Consider the following 18,232-nt stretch of genomic DNA (forward strand, 5'->3'; position numbering starts at 1 on the left):
GCTAACACAATTAACGTGTTTCCATTTGGTTTTAGACTTTTGCTGTAGGTTCTGAAGGAACAAGCAAGAGGACAGTGTGGCTTATTGTGCAGGATGATTATTCTATCATCCAGATGCATTGGAAGGCCATTGTTTTTGCCATATGGGATATCTTTGCTCATGAGATGCTTTACTGTGCCATTGAGTGCAATCGAGGACGCTTGCCATTTTTCAAGAGGGGGGTATGTCACGACCCTGTGTTTTTCTCTGGACAAGATGCAGGTGTGCACGGGGACATGGTGGACAGTGTGAATGGCATCAGGTGGGAGTGAAGATGGAAGCCCATGTGTGGATAACCCCATGTGTGAAAGGGGCCAAAGAGATTTTAGCTTTGAAGGTTTAAAAACCTTTAAAATCATTTATTAAGCCCTTCATTAAAGAAAAACGTGGCCCATATTCTAATTTGGGGCCACGTGTGCTTTTTGGGGAAAAGGAGGGCTAGCAGGCAAAAGAGGCGCCTATCCCTAGAGGAGGCGCATGTGCTTTTTTTTGGGTGGCTGCGTAGAACTGGACTGTAGGCTGGCTGCGCACAGGGGATTGCTTGCAGGTCTGTACGGACAGGACAGAAAACAGGCGCATACAGGCTGCTGTGCGTGGGGAGTCTTCTGAAAAAGAGGCGCATACAGGCAGGGGCTGCAGGGCTGTGTTTCTTGCAGGCGGCTGCAGGACAGCAGGCGCACAGAGCTGGGCGTGCTCTCTCTCTCTCTCTTTTCCTTGCCAACAGGTGGGCTGGATTTCAGGCGCAGCATACAGGAGGCTGAACTGTGTGTTGCTTGGGCAGTTTTCAGGGCACCTTTTGATAGGAGAAAAAGCGCATGGCTGCAGGCGCTTTTCTATCTCTTTCTTGGTGCAAAAACGGAGGACTGGACTGAACAGGGGGCTGATTTTTTCATGAACATAGACATCATGATGATGGTGTTCAACTGATGGAACTTTCAGCCTTTCTATGCTTTGATTCGGGACCGTTTTGGGACAGTTTATGGGCTGTTTTTGTTTGGCTGCAAATTCAGCTATGTGCTTGGGTTTTTGGCTGCAAGTACAAGGTCATTTGGTAATGTTTCTTGGCATGGGAGTGATGCAAGCTCGCATGGCTGCGTGCTCATGGAGCAGATTGTTTTCTTCCTGCTAGAAAGGAACAGTGGGACCTACAGTATGGGAATCTCTACGTTGCCAGATGTTTCATGAGGGAACAGGTAACTAGATGTATGGGAAACATGACAGAAGTTTCAAAGGGAAACAGGCCTAAGGGTTTCATGTGGAAACAGGTCGTAGGTTTTCTCGAAAAGACATGTTTTTGGGTTTCTCCAGGAGATAGGTCACATGCAGGCAGAAGGTACAGGAGTGGACACATGTTTGATACAGCCTTGCTACTGATAGGACAGGGGACAGGGAATCCATGACAGAGATGGATAGTACCCTTGGAAGGTAGAGAGGGTTTGTACAGGTGTGTCGACTGTATGGTATGCTGTGCTGTGATGCGAGTTCTCTTTTGAGAGACAGTTTGAGAGTCTGTGTTGTGATGCAGAAGCACTGGATGTGTCAGGGTGTGATGCTGTTCATAGTGTGAGAGGCTATGGATGGTTGTGGCAGCCTTGATCATGGGAGAAAGCTTCTGTATGCAGACTCAATGTGAGAAGAGTCTTTCGATGTGAACAATGGCTGGTGGACTTGTTTGTGGATGCCGAGTGGACAAGAAGCCAGATGCAGGTTCTTTGCAGGCTTCAGGAGTTCTACTGTGACGGCTGAGTTCCCAGCCTTATATTGTAATCAAAGCTCTTATAATCAATTAAAGAAATACCGCAAGGGGCGCCACTGCGATTTGGGGCCAATCGGTGTCCGTGTAGTGTTTGCAGGAGCACTCTAGCTCCCTCTGTTTGTTTTCCTTTTCTAGGTCTTCAATGGTGTTGAAGTGTTTTATGTGCGAGTGTTTGTTCCACCGCCCTTTGGGTTTCTGAAGGCCGGTTTACATGGTTCCGTTTGCCGGGACACATCGTCGACTTTCTCAAGGAGGCGAGTCCGTGGTTGCTTTGGTCGGGACAATCGCCAACTTTCCTAAGGGGGCGAGCTCGTGGTTGTCTCATGAGAGTCACATCAAAAGCTTCAACATGAGGAAAGTAAAAAGGAAGTGAAGGACACAGTACAGGATTTTGTCTTTGCCTATATGAGGTGAAGAGCAAGAGCTGAAGATGAAGTTCAGGAGAAAAGACATCAAGGACAAGAAGTAGTCGGCCAGGAACAAGAAGCAGTTGAAGTGTTATGGTGCAAGAGATGCGTTGAAGGCTATGGCTTTCGACAGTTTGTCACCAGTGGTATCTTCATAGAGGCTTGATGGGTTCGGAAGACAGTTTCTTTCGATGTTAGTGGTGATCTACTATGCTTCATCGAGGACTTGTGCTTATCACTTGGGTGGAGTGCAAGCAGGTTTTGGGTGCCTGAGGATGTATCAGATGAGGCTCAGATGGAAGTGGAGGAACTTGACGAGGTTATTCTTCCCAAGCATATACTGGCACATAAGGAAGGAAAGGTACAGGGTAAGGTTTCCCGTCGCTATCCTGTGAAGTTCAAGAGCTGTTCACTGATGGATACGAAGTGAATGGAGGAGGTTCACTGATGGATGCGCAGTGGATGGAGGAGGGTGACTTAGCAGATTCACCTCAGGATTTGGAGCTTTATCTTGATGCCTTTGAGTTGGAGTCGACTCTTGTTACGGCTCATTTAGGTTCAGCAGAGCATAGGTCTGGAGCATTACCTGATGCTCAAGAGGGGGATAGCACCTCCGCTCCCTTGTTACAGACAGGCTCATTTGTTATCTAGGAGTCGCTTGGTGACATCTTTGTATTCATCCGAAGGTACTGAGGCTGACAGTACATCTGCTTATGGGACTTCTATGATCTTGTGTTCTAGACACATGAGATGATGGTTGAGTATGGTTCACAGTCGCGCGCACCTGGAACTATAACTGCAACCATGGATAACTCTATGGAGGACATAAGTCTTGCGAGCAGTCCTAGAGTTGGTTTGGTTCATGGAAATATGGATCGAACTCTATTTGTGCATGTATGCATACACTTTTTGAGGTAGAGGTATTTTTGTATTCTGGTGCCATTGGATCCTGGTACCATTGAGAATACATTGGGAAATACTCTGCATTGTGTCATCTGCTGCATGTATGTTGGTATGATACATCAAGTGCTTTATTATGTTCATGGATGCACCACTGGGTGTTTGACTCCTGCGGGATGGCCATGAGACATATGTGGGAAAGTACTTAGTGGATGTAGTGTTTGGATGCATTGAGTGCTTTCATATGCTCATGTTTTACCATCAGTCATGGGTCCTGCGGGATGCCCATGGGCGTAAGACTTGCGAGCAGCCCTTAGACTGTTACTTTGGAGTAGGTAGAGCATTTTGAGGAGCATATTGTTTGCGAATGCATATGTGTGTCATGCATATGTAGAATGATGCATGGTTTTGTTTTTGGCTAACACAATTAACGTGTTTCCATTTGGTTTTAGACTTTTGCTGTAGGTTCTGAAGGAACAAGCAAGAGGACAGTGTGGCTTATTGTGCAGGATGATTATTCTATCATCCAGATGCATTGGAAGGCCATTGTTTTTGCCATATGGGATATCTTTGCTCATGAGATGCTTTACTGTGCCATTGAGTGCAATCGAGGACGCTTGCCATTTTTCAAGAGGGGGGTATGTCACGACCCTGTGTTTTTCTCTGGACAAGATGCAGGTGTGCACGGGGACATGGTGGACAGTGTGAATGGCATCAGGTGGGAGTGAAGATGGAAGCCCATGTGTGGATAACCCCATGTGTGAAAGGGGCCAAAGAGATTTTAGCTTTGAAGGTTTAAAAACCTTTAAAATCATTTATTAAGCCCTTCATTAAAGAAAAACGTGGCCCATATTCTAATTTGGGGCCACGTGTGCTTTTTGGGGAAAAGGAGGGCTAGCAGGCAAAAGAGGCGCCTATCCCTAGAGGAGGCGCATGTGCTTTTTTTTGGGTGGCTGCGTAGAACTGGACTGTAGGCTGGCTGCGCACAGGGGATTGCTTGCAGGTCTGTACGGACAGGACAGAAAACAGGCGCATACAGGCTGCTGTGCGTGGGGAGTCTTCTGAAAAAGAGGCGCATACAGGCAGGGGCTGCAGGGCTGTGTTTCTTGCAGGCGGCTGCAGGACAGCAGGCGCACAGAGCTGGGCGTGCTCTCTCTCTCTCTCTTTTCCTTGCCAACAGGTGGGCTGGATTTCAGGCGCAGCATACAGGAGGCTGAACTGTGTGTTGCTTGGGCAGTTTTCAGGGCACCTTTTGATAGGAGAAAAAGCGCATGGCTGCAGGCGCTTTTCTATCTCTTTCTTGGTGCAAAAACGGAGGACTGGACTGAACAGGGGGCTGATTTTTTCATGAACATAGACATCATGATGATGGTGTTCAACTGATGGAACTTTCAGCCTTTCTATGCTTTGATTCGGGACCGTTTTGGGACAGTTTATGGGCTGTTTTTGTTTGGCTGCAAATTCAGCTATGTGCTTGGGTTTTTGGCTGCAAGTACAAGGTCATTTGGTAATGTTTCTTGGCATGGGAGTGATGCAAGCTCGCATGGCTGCGTGCTCATGGAGCAGATTGTTTTCTTCCTGCTAGAAAGGAACAGTGGGACCTACAGTATGGGAATCTCTACGTTGCCAGATGTTTCATGAGGGAACAGGTAACTAGATGTATGGGAAACATGACAGAAGTTTCAAAGGGAAACAGGCCTAAGGGTTTCATGTGGAAACAGGTCGTAGGTTTTCTCGAAAAGACATGTTTTTGGGTTTCTCCAGGAGATAGGTCACATGCACGCAGAAGGTACAGGAGTGGACACATGTTTGATACAGCCTTGCTACTGATAGGACAGGGGACAGGGAATCCATGACAGAGATGGATAGTACCCTTGGAAGGTAGAGAGGGTTTGTACAGGTGTGTCGACTGTATGGTATGCTGTGCTGTGATGCGAGTTCTCTTTTGAGAGACAGTTTGAGAGTCTGTGTTGTGATGCAGAAGCACTGGATGTGTCAGGGTGTGATGCTGTTCATAGTGTGAGAGGCTATGGATGGTTGTGGCAGCCTTGATCATGGGAGAAAGCTTCTGTATGCAGACTCAATGTGAGAAGAGTCTTTCGATGTGAACAATGGCTGGTGGACTTGTTTGTGGATGCCGAGTGGACAAGAAGCCAGATGCAGGTTCTTTGCAGGCTTCAGGAGTTCTACTGTGACGGCTGAGTTCCCAGCCTTATATTGTAATCAAAGCTCTTATAATCAATTAAAGAAATACCGCAAGGGGCGCCACTGCGATTTGGGGCCAATCGGTGTCCGTGTACTGTTTGCAGGAGCACTCTAGCTCCCTCTGTTTGTTTTCCTTTTCTAGGTCTTCAATGGTGTTGAAGTGTTTTATGTGCGAGTTTTGTTCCACCGCCCTTTGGGTTTCTGAAGGCCGGTTTACAGGATCTCCGGCTTTGAGGACGGGGGTGATGGTGTTGGTGGACCAAGAGGGTGGAAATCCTTCACAAAGGGCTCTATTGAACATATAGGCTAGTAGGGGCGCCAGGGTATCATTGGCATGCAAGATGTACTCGGCAGTGAGTCCCTCATGATCCTGAGCTCGCCCATTGCGTAGTCTACAAATGGCCTTGAGGACCATGCCCTTTGTGAAGAAGGTGAAGGTGGTGGGACGGGGATTTGGTGGTGGGGGTAGTGGTGGTGGCTGATGGGGGATATGATAAGAGGGAGCGTTCATAGGAGTGCCATGTGTCCGGGCAGGTGATAGGTGTGGGAGGGCGATGTTCTCAGAGTTTCCTCCAGGCCTCTTTGTAGTTCGGCCCTAAGAAAAGTCGGTATAACTCATCCTCTATCCGAGCATAGAACTCTCGTTTCTTGTGTTGGGTGAGTCGTTGGGAAATCCGTTGTGCTTGGCGCTTTGTGATTTGCCCAATCCGTACCTCATGCTTAAGATGGGAGCGTGTGGCCCGGCATTCGTCATCATACCAACAGTTTTGGGGCATGGAACCGCAAGGTGGCTTGGCGGTAGACCGCCGCGTGCATATGAAAGAAGCAGTGGCCTTAGGCCTGGTTCCCCTTGAAACCTTTGTCCTGTTTCCATACAGAACCATTCAAAAACAGTGTCTACAATGGCATACATCCAGTTACCTGTTCCCTCATGAAACATCTGGAAACATAAATATGCCCATAACTGTAGGTCCCTCTGTTCCTTTCCATAAGGAAGAAAACAATCTGCTCCATGAGCATGCAGCCATGCGAGCTTGCATCACAACCATACCAAGAAGCACATCCAAGTGACCTGTACTTGCAGCCAACCAAAACATCCCATAAATAGTCCCTGGAATCCACTCTCCAAGCTGCCAAACCCCTCCTCCCAAAAGAGAGAGAAAGAAAAGCGCATGGGCAAGGCTGCTGTCCAACCCGACGCTCCCTGCTGTCCAGCCCTGCCAGTCCTCAAAGAGAGAGAGAGCGTGCTCAATCCAGCCCCGCCTCCTAGCAAGAGAGAGAGAGACATGGCAGTTCAGCCCGCCGGTTTGTTGCACAAAAGAAAGGGCCCTGTGTGTGCTGCTACCCGACTTGTAGCAAGAGAGGGAGAGAGAAGCTTGTGGATGAGCCTGCTGTCCAGCTGGACTCTGCGCTCCCTGCTCAGCTCTCCTTTTCCTACAGCCCAGCCTGCCAGCTCCCTCATGAGAAAGAAGAAGAAGAAGGCGTGTACATGCTGTTCTGCCCTGCCTGTTTTTCACCAAGAAAGAGGCCTCTCTCTACAGCTGCCAGCCCCTCCATAAGAAAACGCACACACCTCTAGCTTTTTTTCCCTGACCGCTAGAAAAGCACCTCCATAAGCTGGAGCCCGAATTCTTCATAAAAAGGGTCTCCCCCAAAAATAGCTTATGGGCCACGATCCCTCCATAAAGAAAGAAAGAAAGAAAGAAAGAAAGAAAGATTTTATTAACGTCTTCCAAAAGACCGAACTCGGCCTATGAGACAAATCAGTGTACCTGTGTGGGGTATCCCCTGTCATCCCAACAAAATGAAAAAATACTGAACTAAAAAGCTGAATCTGGGTGTGCAATAAGTACAATGAGACACAGGGTCGTGACATACCCCCCTCTTGAAAAATGGCAAGCGTCCTCGATTGCACTCAATGGCACAGTAAGGCATCTTATGAGCAAAGACGCCCCATATGACAAAAGCAATGGCCCTCCAGTGCATCTGGGTGATAAAACAATCATCCGGCACAATATGGCCACACCGTCACGTGAAAGTGACAAACAACTCTTGCTTGTTCCTTCAGAACCTGCAGCAAAAGTCTAAAACCAAGTGGAAACACGTAACCTATGTTAGCCAAAAACAAAACCATGCATCATTCTACATATGACACACATATGCATGACACATGCATTCGCAAACAATATGCTCCTCAAGATGCTCTACCTACTCTAAAGTAACAATCTAAGGGCTGCTCGCAAGCCTTACGCCCATGGACACCGTGCAGGACCCACGACTATTGGTACATCATGAGCATATGAAAACACTAAATGCATTCAAACAATACATCCACTAGATGTGGTTGGAGTAAACAAGGTCAAGCTCATGATAAAAAAGGACCTGAGTGTAATGTGAGATGGGTGGTGGTGGTGGAGGGACAAGTGGTGTGCAGGTAAGAGTGAAAGAGAGGTAGGCATGGTCAGCTTCAAAAGGGGGTGGCAGAATGGAGAAGTCGGGGAGAAGGTGTGCCAAAGCCGGAGATGCCATAAGGTAGTCCATAGTGCTAGTACCTCCTGAGTGAGGGAAGGAGGTGAGGGCGCCGGAGGAGGGCCATCGGGACATCCCATTATAAATAACGAGACCATGTGCAGCTCCCAGCTCTAAGAAATATCTCCCATACACTGTGACCTCCTCACGGTCCTGTGATGATCGCTGCAGCCCTGTGTCAGTGATGTCCAACTCCTGTAGTTTGATAGGATCATCTAGATCGAGTAGTGGGACTTGCTGATGTAAACCGGCCTTGGTCTAGATCTCCTGGCCAAACCAAAAACATGTTTCCTCGAGAAACCTATGACGTGTTTTTCCACATATGTCCCTCTTGATGCTTTACCCACTCTGCTCATGGCCATCTTGTAGGAGCCACACCCAGTGCTGCATCCATGAACATAATAAAGTACTTGATGTATTATACCAACATACATGCCTCACATGACACAATCCGGAGTATTCCCAATGTATTCTCAAGGGTACCAGGATCCAATGGCACCAAAATACAATAATACCTCAGAAAGTGTATGCATGCATGCACAAATAGAGTTCGATCCATATATCCATGAACTAAACCAACTCTAGGACTGCTCGCAAGACTTATGCCCTCCATGGAGTCTCGAAGTGTTAGCTCAGGTTGCCGCAGACTTTGAGCTCAACCAAACCATGCCATTCCATAGGAGACCAGGTCCACAAACAGCATCATCTCAATATCCAGTTGACCAATCCTGTGGTCAAGAATAGCCAGAACCATATGACAAAGATCAAGGTCCCAATCTTCCTCAATCATACCTTAGTTCCAAAGCAAAAACCATCCATAGTTGCAGTTATAGTTCATGGTGCGGCCGATTGTGAACCATACCCAACTGTACCATCTCATGTGACTAGTACACAATATCATAGAAGTCCCTTAAGCAGGTGTACTATCAGCTATCAGTACCTTCGGGTGAATACAAAGATGTCACCAAGCGACTCCTAGATGACAACTAAGCCTCTTTGTAACAAGGAAGCGGAGGTGCTACCCCCCTCTTGAGCATCAGGCAATGCTCCAGACCCCAGCTCTGCTGAACCTGAATGAGCCGTAGCAAGAGTCGGCTCCAACTCAAAGGCATCAAGATAAAGCTGCAATACCTGAGGTGAATCTTCTAAGTCACCCTCCTCCATCCACTTCGCATCCATCGGTGAACAGTTCTTGAACTTCACAAGATAGCGACGGGAAACTTTACTTTGTACCTTTCTTTCCTTGTGTGCCAGTATCTGCTTAGGAATAAAAACCTCATCAAGTTCCTCCCCTTCCGGCTGAGCCTCATCTGATATGTACTTAGGCACCCAAAACCTGCTTGCACTCCACCCAAGTGGTAAGCACAAGTTTCTGATGAAGCATCGTAGATCACCATTGCTAAACATAGAAAGAAGCTTCCTTTCGAACCCATGAAGCCTCTGTGAAGATACCACCGATGACAAAGTGTCAAAAGCCATAGCCTTCAACCCATCTTTTGCACCATAACACTTCAATTGCTTCTTGTTCCTGGCCGACTACTTCTTGACCTTGGTGTATTTTCTCTTGAGCTTCATCTTCAGCTTTTTCTCTTCACCTCATATAGGCAAAGACACACAGTCCTGCACTACCTCCTGCACTTCCTTTTCACTTTCCACATGTTGAAGATTTTGATGTGCCTGGTGATTGTCTCGGCCAGAGCAACTACGGGCTCGCCTCCTTGAGAAAGTCGACGATGTCCCGGCAACGGAACCTTGTAAACCGGCCTTGGTCTTCGGACAAAACCAAAGGGCGGTGCAAAAACAAACTTGCACACAAAACACTTCAACACCTTTGAGGACCAAGAAAAGGAAAACAAACAGGGGGAGCTAGAGTGCTCCTGCAAACAGTACACGGACACCGATTGGCCCCAAAACACAGTGGTGCCACTTGTGGTATTTCTTTAATTGATTATAAGAGAGCTTTGATTACAATAAGGTTGGAAACTCAGCCGTCACAATAGAACTCCTAAAGCCTACAAAGACTCTGCATCATGGCTTCTTGTCCACTCGGCATCCACAAACAAGTCCAGCCATTGTTCACATCAAAAGACTCTTTCACATGAGTCCTGTATACAAAAGCTTTCTCCCATGATCAAGGCTGCCACAACCATCCATAGCCTCTCACCCTATGAACAACATCACACCCTGAAACATCCAGTGCTCCTGCATCACGACGACGACTCCAAATTGTTTCCCAAAAGAGAACTCGCATCACAACAGAGCATACCATACAGTCGACACACCTGTACCAACCCTCTCTGCCTTCCAAGGGTACTATCCATCTCAGTCATGGATTCCCGAACCCCTGTTCAATTAGCAGCAAGGCTGTACCAAACATGTGTCCATTCCTGTACCCTCTGCCTGCATGTGACCTATCTCCTGGCCAAACCAAAAACATGTCTCTGGTGTTATCTTGGATATCGAGGGCTGCAGGCATCCAATCCAACTCAGCGTAGGGCTTGTGTGAGAGGCACTTGCACTCCCACATATGGAGCAGCCATATGTACGACTAGTCAACACCCTTAAGCTCATCCGCGGCCTGTATAGGGGAAATGCTAACAAATATTGAGTTGAGGGGGCAACATTGCCCAGGACAACCTTCTGATGCCAGCACGCGCTCTGCAGTTTCTCGTCACCACAAGGTGGACTGACAGGTTCAGTAGGTGCAGTTTAACAACCTTAGCACGTGTGCACCAGGGGCAACAGGTCAATTGGGCCGACTACCTCTTCTGGGAGCTCCATGCAGTCTGCTCCCCAACCCCCAAGCCAAGTTGGCGGCAGCAACATTACTAATGAGGGTTCTCTATTATGCAATGGGATGGGTTGGCTACTGTGTGCGGTCCGATTGAGCGGACCAGATGCTGTTGTTTCTTCGTTATATCCTACATCCACCTCTTCTATTTCCTCACTAGCTAAGGGGCCACACCATGAACCCGCACCTACAGAACAGCCTCAATCACCCCCAAGCCCCAGGCCCACACAAGAAGATCTCGCTACCACTACAGCTACAAAAGCCGCTATGAAGGCTTAAGAAGAGGAAGAGGAGCGCTAGAGGCAGGATTTTCTTAATAGGAGTTTATATGAGACCCCACCCGCTGACAGGTTCATGGAGATGCCTCCTCATGATTAGGCCAGGTCTTCATCCCCCAGTGACACCCAGAACACATTCAACACTCTCTGTTGGGCTCGCGCAGGCAGTTTCAGTTCTAGCCAGAATTATGCAGAGAGTATCCATGCGGCCCGCGGAATTGTGCCTAACTTTGCCCACGGCTTTGCCAACATGGCACGGGAGCTCATCTAACAGATGACAGACTGCATCTCCCGATAGCAAGAAGTGGCACAACTTTCACAGAGGAAAATGTTATTAGCCAAAGCCCAGGAGAGAGCGGTGTCTGAGGAGTTATACCAGACCAATGTATAGTTCATGGAGCTGTTGAAAAAGTTCAACCAACAAACAGAGCAACTGGGCATATAGCTATCAACAGAATTACTGAGCTCCAGCAACAGGTCAACCAAGCCCATGTAGCGGCCGCGACGACAGCCCACAAAGAGCTTACAGTCATTGAAGGACTACATGAGGAGGCAATGAGCTAGGCCTAGATAGCAGAGGATACTCTAGCCCGCACCATCGCTTATTTTGCAAAGCATCACGATTTAACAAAGGCCACCATCCATCGCGTGCATGAGCAGCTCGAAGATGCTGAGGCCCGGGCCACCCAACCGCCATCCACTCCATCGGCTCCTTCGTCCAGCTCAGTCGACCACAAGGTGGATGCACTCATGGAGACCGCCACCGAGCTCCCCATTTTGGCATTTCCCCCTCAAACCCCTTATCAGCTCCTTGATCTACAGTTTCGAGCCATCCGCCTTAACCTTCTCCAACACGATATCTATATAGAAGAGTCCCTCTCCCGCCAACAGTATACATATGCTCTATCCAAGCTCCCCATAGATAGCCCAACTCTCATCCCCCATTTTTTCTTCCGGGGAGTACTCACCTTCCAACACCCTCATGATCTCTTTGAACTCCCTTTCCACCCCCACCCTCACAGCCTGGAGTTTATTACTTCGTTATGGCTTCCCTGCCACCACAGCCCAATCTGATCTCATTGATTTATCTTTACCAGATGGCGGATGCCCCTACCCCTATCTCCCTGTCCTCTCGAGCCAAGCGCTGCAGTACCTCCGCACAGCTGGTTGGCATGTCGTCCACGACGCCTACCTCTCCCTCCTCAATGATCCTCTACCACCCTACTCGGCACCCGGCTTTCTTATTCTCTACCACCGTTGCTTCATCCAAATCAAAGTCATGAAATCCACTGGCGTATGCCAGTTCGACAACACCCACATCGTCTTTCCATGGGAGTACAGCGAAGCCGAGGCTCCCGCCGCAGTCAATTTCTTCTATGCTCATGATCCTCAAGCTGCCGCTGTGTGACATGCAACGGAAGTCTTTGTATTGGAAGATCCTGTCACACAAATGCTCACACCGTCTTCTGTATCCTGAGTTTCATGAGTTTAGCAATCCATTTTAATACTTCAAACTTTTAAAGAGATGAGAGAGAGAGATATGAGAAGTGTACACCAGATTGGGTCCCGAATTACCCACTGAAGGGCCCCCTATCCCGATAACGAGATAGTATTTGCTTTATTTCTTTGGAGAGAATGATTGTGGATTGTCGATAAGCCAAACGCAAGATCTAGGAGGATCGGAAGCCTGGCTGAACTTTACACGGCTGTAGAAACACCTCGATGAACTGATCTCGAGCCTATGCACTCTTCCCAAGGGCATGAGGAAGGGCTGCACACTTGAGGCTGAGAAAAGGAGATGGTGGACTGTTCTAAGCTATGTTAGAATGTTGTAAATGCTTATGAATGCTATGTTACCTTCACCAGATGGCTGGGGCAGATGTAGATGATGCACTGAAGGCTGGATACTGATGTAAACTGATGATTCAAGGCTGAGAACTGCTGTAGACTGAAACGCAGACCTGTAGGGATGATCGCTTGCATGCACTCTCTTCTTCTTCTCTCTTGTGCTTGTGAGATAGCATGTTAATCCATTAATAGTGATGGATGGGTCAAGAATACAAATAAAAACTCAGGGTAACTTCATTAGAAGTGGCAGAACCGCCATTGCAGAAGCAGAGGAAGGTAATCCTAGAACGACAGTTACTTCCAGGACCTAACCAAATGAAGCTCCTATGGAAGCCAACATCTTTCAAAAAACGAAGAGGGGGAAATCGAAGAGAAATCGGAGTAAGGCGTTGATCCTTCGCCACAGGATCAAAGTCCAACTGGTAATCCAAGAAAAGTAGTTGTCGTGGGCCAAGGGTAAAAGGGTTGCCAACAAGTGCCTAAGATGTGGCTTTCGGGGAGTTGAAGTCAACTTGGAAGAACCCTTGTCGGATGTCCAAGTAAATGTGCATCAAGGAAGTGCACAGGCAGTTCCGACGGGAGGGCTGCCAGAAGCCAATCTCTAACTTGTGAACGGGCGGAACTCGTCTTGTGAGAATTTGGAATTTGACGGTTCTCACGGCCTATGGGAGTGGAGAAGGATTGGCTTGGGAAGAAGCTATAATGCTAATCAAGGGATGGGCAGCTGACTTTAACACTCTTTTTTTTATTCCGTATGTTGATGCAGGCATAGAAGCAGGAGAGGCAAGAGGAGGGGCTTATCTACGCAGGAGAAGGGAAAGAAAGCGAGAGGAAGAGAAGAAGGCGGCTGAACAGAGAAGGGGGGGGGGGGTTGAATGGCAGGCATGAGCACAGAGAAGGGAATGGTGTGCATAGGAGGCAAATGGCGGGTAGGTGGAGATGTGCCCAGAGAGGAGGAGGGCGCAGTGAAAGGCAGGCAGAGTGAGCTGGGGCACAGGTCTGCAGCAGGGGAGAGGTGTGCATGTCAACAGTATGGGGAGCTCCTCCCAATACGGCTGCATGTGCTTTGGATTTTGGATCCTCTCCACTCGGTATACATATGGGTAGAAAGTACTTGCTCTTGCAAGTCATGACAGATCGCAGACTTGGCACGAGAGGAAGACCTCAACTTGGGCTGTATGCAATTTTTTTAACTCATGTATGCAAATGATGTGGTGCTCTTTGCAACTTGGCAGGTCTCTATGATCGTGTTGATGGTAATGCGATGAGGTATCCTTCGTGAAGTGGAAACAACACAAGACAGACAATGCTGAAAATGAGCAACTGCACAGTGACACCACACTAGGCCGGGAGCCATTGTTCTTGGAGAGCCCCTTGGCTGCATTTTGTTGTTTGAAGCTGTTCTGGCCTTGTACAGTTCTGTTTGTGCTCGTTGGGCGGCACCCATAACCAACCCTTTTTTTCCTACCACTCTACTTCACCAACACACTTCGTTGCTACTTGGATTTGTGCCTGGAAGTGTCCTAGTTTTCCATTTTCAGCACTCCCCAACGCGAGTCTGCAACCTAGGTGCTGGTACGGGCACACCAGTGTCGTGTGTGGACCTGGGAACACCAATTTCATGGTTGCTTCGCTTCAGTGAGAGCTGGGGATTGCTAGAAAACGTCTACAGCAACAGAATGCTTCTCTGACATACAATCTTGTTTGGTACATGCATTCGTTCAATTTGTATTTGGTGTTTGGGGAGAAGGGGGTGGCGGGGTGTGGAGGGTGGGGGGTTGTTTCAGCTTCCCGGGTGCCAACAGTACAACATAAAGTAGGTGGCTTGATGATGTGGTGCCCGTAGAGGTGGTTCAGCTGGGTACTGAAATGGACAGCAACCAACACATTGAGAGGGGCACCCTTAAGATGAGGATCACAAATATGCAGTCATAATTGCAATTGAGTGAGTGTAGGCTGTAGACCCGTGTGGACAAAAAAGATGGAGAGCTTTTGTGCAGGAAAAATGACGATTAAGCTTGTAGGGATGGGAGCCGTCATCGTGCATGGGATTTTAGGTGTCCACACCTACCCTGTTTTAGCACATGGGTGGTCAACCCTCACTTCTGGGGTGTCCACCACCAATCCCCACAGCTTGGCCAATAGGGTGTCTACAAGATTTTGATTCCGGGCACTTCAGTAAAGTGTCCACCCATTTTTTAATGAGTGTGAACTTGCAAAGGTTATAAACATTACAAAACATTCTACTAGTTTAAAATTAAGGTTGAGAGTGCAATTACCACCTATTCACATGCCACAAAACACATCATAATTTAGTGCATTTGCACGGTTCATGGGTAGGCGTCCCAGCTTCGTGAAGTCGACATTCATGGCACATGTGTGCATGTGGACTTTGTCATGAGCAAATCTCCCGTCATGGATCATGTACATCACTAGCATTTTCGAGCACAAGTCTGGCACGTCAGAAAGCGCGGAACAATGATCTCGGAAACTGAGATGCTGGCCACAAACGGGCATGAAAACTGGTATTCCGGGCACTTGGATCCACACACTGGCCTCAATAAACGGGCACCATGAAGGTTCCTTGGCTCCGTAAATTGACACGAGATTAGAGGAGACCATTTGGGTGGCCAAATGGTGCATCCCCCTGGCTTCTAAATAGTTGTCCTCAGGTGAAAGGCATTGAGGTACGTCCGAAGAAGCTGCAGATAGTCGGTGAAATATTGTCAATCCACTTGCATCAATAGGAAGATAATTTTTGAATTTCACAAGGTATTGTCTGGAAAGCTTGCCACCAACTAGCTTCCTCTCCTTGTGAAATACTATCTGCTTTGGCTGAAGTTTTTCTTGATGCTCAATTACCTCTTGTGGCTCCTCCATGACAGGGCCTTGATCCCTAGATCTGGCCCCCCATGCTTTTGCAATAAACTCACATGAAATGCATTGTGAATCTTCCAATGATCAGGTAATGCTAACTTGAAAGAAACTTCATTACCTTGAAGGGCCCATAATACTTCGTAGAAAGCTTAGGGCATGCTCATGTTGGATATTTCAGAGTCTAGTACGGTGTCCAGTGTTGTGTGAACACCCTCTTATTAATAGAACATAAGATAGGGCCTTGGTGCCTATATAAAGAATTGTTCCCCCCCCCCCCCCAAAAAAAAAAAAAAAAACAAGAAAAGATTCTTCGGTTAGTTACCAAAATGCAGCCGAAGTGGCTAAGTGCATGACCCAGTCTCCATCATAGGAGACAAGAAAAACAGATGGGAGTAGAGAGGCTCTTCCTCAGTGGCTGGTGCTCTTAGAGGAAGGCTATCTCATGGGTGGAGGGGGGCGGGGGGGATTGGGACAACCAAATAGGTGGCCTGTAGTACCAAGTGACCTGTCTGTTTCATAACCCTGAGGAAAGGGCTGCTGCTCCAGATCTACAAAAAAGCCTCTCAGCGTTGTCGCATATACTTAGAGCTGCCTCGCAACTTCTCCCACTGACCATGGAGGGTGTGAATGGTATTCGTCCATATGCTCTTGATGGACTGAGCAGGCGGCGTGGTGTTGCCCTCTATGACCTCGCTGGAGAGCGAGTATGCTTGCATAATCAAGAACATGTGATCTAGGATATCCATCATGGCATGTGTATTTTCTCTTAAATTCGGCACTTCACCACTCCTTGCTTGGCTGTCCATAATGCCAAGTGCAATATTTACGCGGTGTCCAAACCCACAAGATTGTTTCCCCGCTAAGGAGAGGGCAAAAACCGTGCTCTCATACTAATGTAATTTACTTGGTCGGGAGCAAGGGGTGGGATTGCTGGAAAACCTCTACACTGACGGAACTCTTCTTCAACATACAATCTTGTTTGGTGCTTAAAGAGCCCGTGGAACATTGTACAAAATAAAATACTCTTGGTATTAGGAGGGAGGGGCCGTGGAGCCCAGTGTGGTGTCACTGTGCAGTTGCTCATTTTCAGCATTGTCTGTGTCTTGTGATGTTTCCATTTCATAAGTGTTAAGTGTTGTTAATTATTTACGAGACAGTGCCCAAATAGTGGACCGAAGCAACCATGAAACTGGTGTTCCAGTTCCACACACAACATTGGTGTGCCCATACTAGCACGTGGGTTGCAGCCTCACCTTGGGGAGTATGCTGAAAGTGGAAAACTAGCACTGGAGGACACTCTTGGGGACAAATCCAAGCAGCAGCAACCATGAAACTGGTGTTCCAGTTCCACACAACACTGGTGTGCCCATACTAGCACGTGGGTTGCAGCCTCACCTTAGGGAGTATGCTGAAAGTGGAAAACTAGCACTGGAAGACACTCTTGGGGACAAATCCAAGCAGCAGCAGCAGCGAAGTATGTTGGTGAAATAGAGGGTGTAGGACACAACCGGTTAGTCACGGGCTCCACCTACGAGGACAAACAGGCCCCTAGAACACGGGGAACAGCTTCAAACAGCAAAACCCAGCCAAGGGGGCTCTCCAAGAGCAATCGCTTATCAGCAGTGGCTTGCCAGGTGCCTGTACAGATGGTTCAGGTGGTCAACAGAATGGACAGCAACCAACACATGGAGAGGGGCACCCTTGAGATGAGGATCAGAGATATGCAATCGGAATTGCAATTGGGTGAGTGTAGCCCCATGCGTGAGAAAAAACGATGGATAGCTTGTGTGCAGGAAAAATGATGACTTGCAGGGAGAGGAATCGTTGTGCATGGGATTTTAGGTGCCCACACCTACCCTTTGCCACATGGGTGGTTAGCCCTCACTTATGGGGTGTCCATCCCACAGCTTGGCTTGTAGGGTGGCCACAAGATTTGGGCCCTGGTCACTTTAATAAAGTGTCCACCCATTTTTTAATGAGTGTGAACCTGCAAAGGTTATAAATATTACAAAGAATTTTAATAGAAGGTTCAGACTGCACTTATGCTCACATGCCACAAAACACATCAGAATACAGGGCATTCGCATGGTTCACCGGTAGGCACCCCAGCCCTATGATCTAGACAATCATAGCAGGCAGTCACACGAAAATAGTTCACACAAAAACAGTTTCAAGCATGCAAACATGTGTGCATGTGCACTTTGTTATGAATAAATCTCTGGAATCTCAAGTTTCCATGGTTGCTAACCTATAGTGGAGAAGCAGGCAAACTGCCAGTGGGGAAGCTGTGGGAAATGCTTCAGCCTGTGCAGCAAGAGTTCCTGTCAGTCTAACTTGACATGTGATGCTTGAATTCACCTCTAAGTTGTACAGTTATATTAGCACAGTTTGATCGCACTTGAATTGAGTCATCTTTCGTCCGATATCCATGTTTCAAGGTGAGAAGGGAGGTTCAGAGGTGATGCAGTGGTAGATCCAGCAGGAGATCTTCAGTAACAAAGGTAAAGAAAGAAACGCTTTGAAGGAAGACTGTAAGTCAAGTTCTTGCAATCTTGAAATAGATTGTCAAGAAGGAACTGTGTGGGTTTAAATGCCAGTCAAA

General features: G+C 47.9%; 1 protein-coding gene across 2 annotated transcripts in view; it reads left to right on the forward strand.

Moving 5' to 3' along the window:
* The window catches only part of LOC147638707 (3-hydroxyacyl-[acyl-carrier-protein] dehydratase FERN, mitochondrial-like), a 72,791-nt gene that overhangs the window by 53,826 nt on the left and 733 nt on the right, over nucleotides 1–18,232 (forward strand). The window lies entirely within an intron of this gene.

This window comes from Cibotium barometz, chromosome 5 (genome assembly GCF_041138505.1).
Source record: "Cibotium barometz isolate CiBa-2024 chromosome 5, ASM4113850v1, whole genome shotgun sequence".
NCBI lineage: Eukaryota > Viridiplantae > Streptophyta > Polypodiopsida > Cyatheales > Cibotiaceae > Cibotium > Cibotium barometz.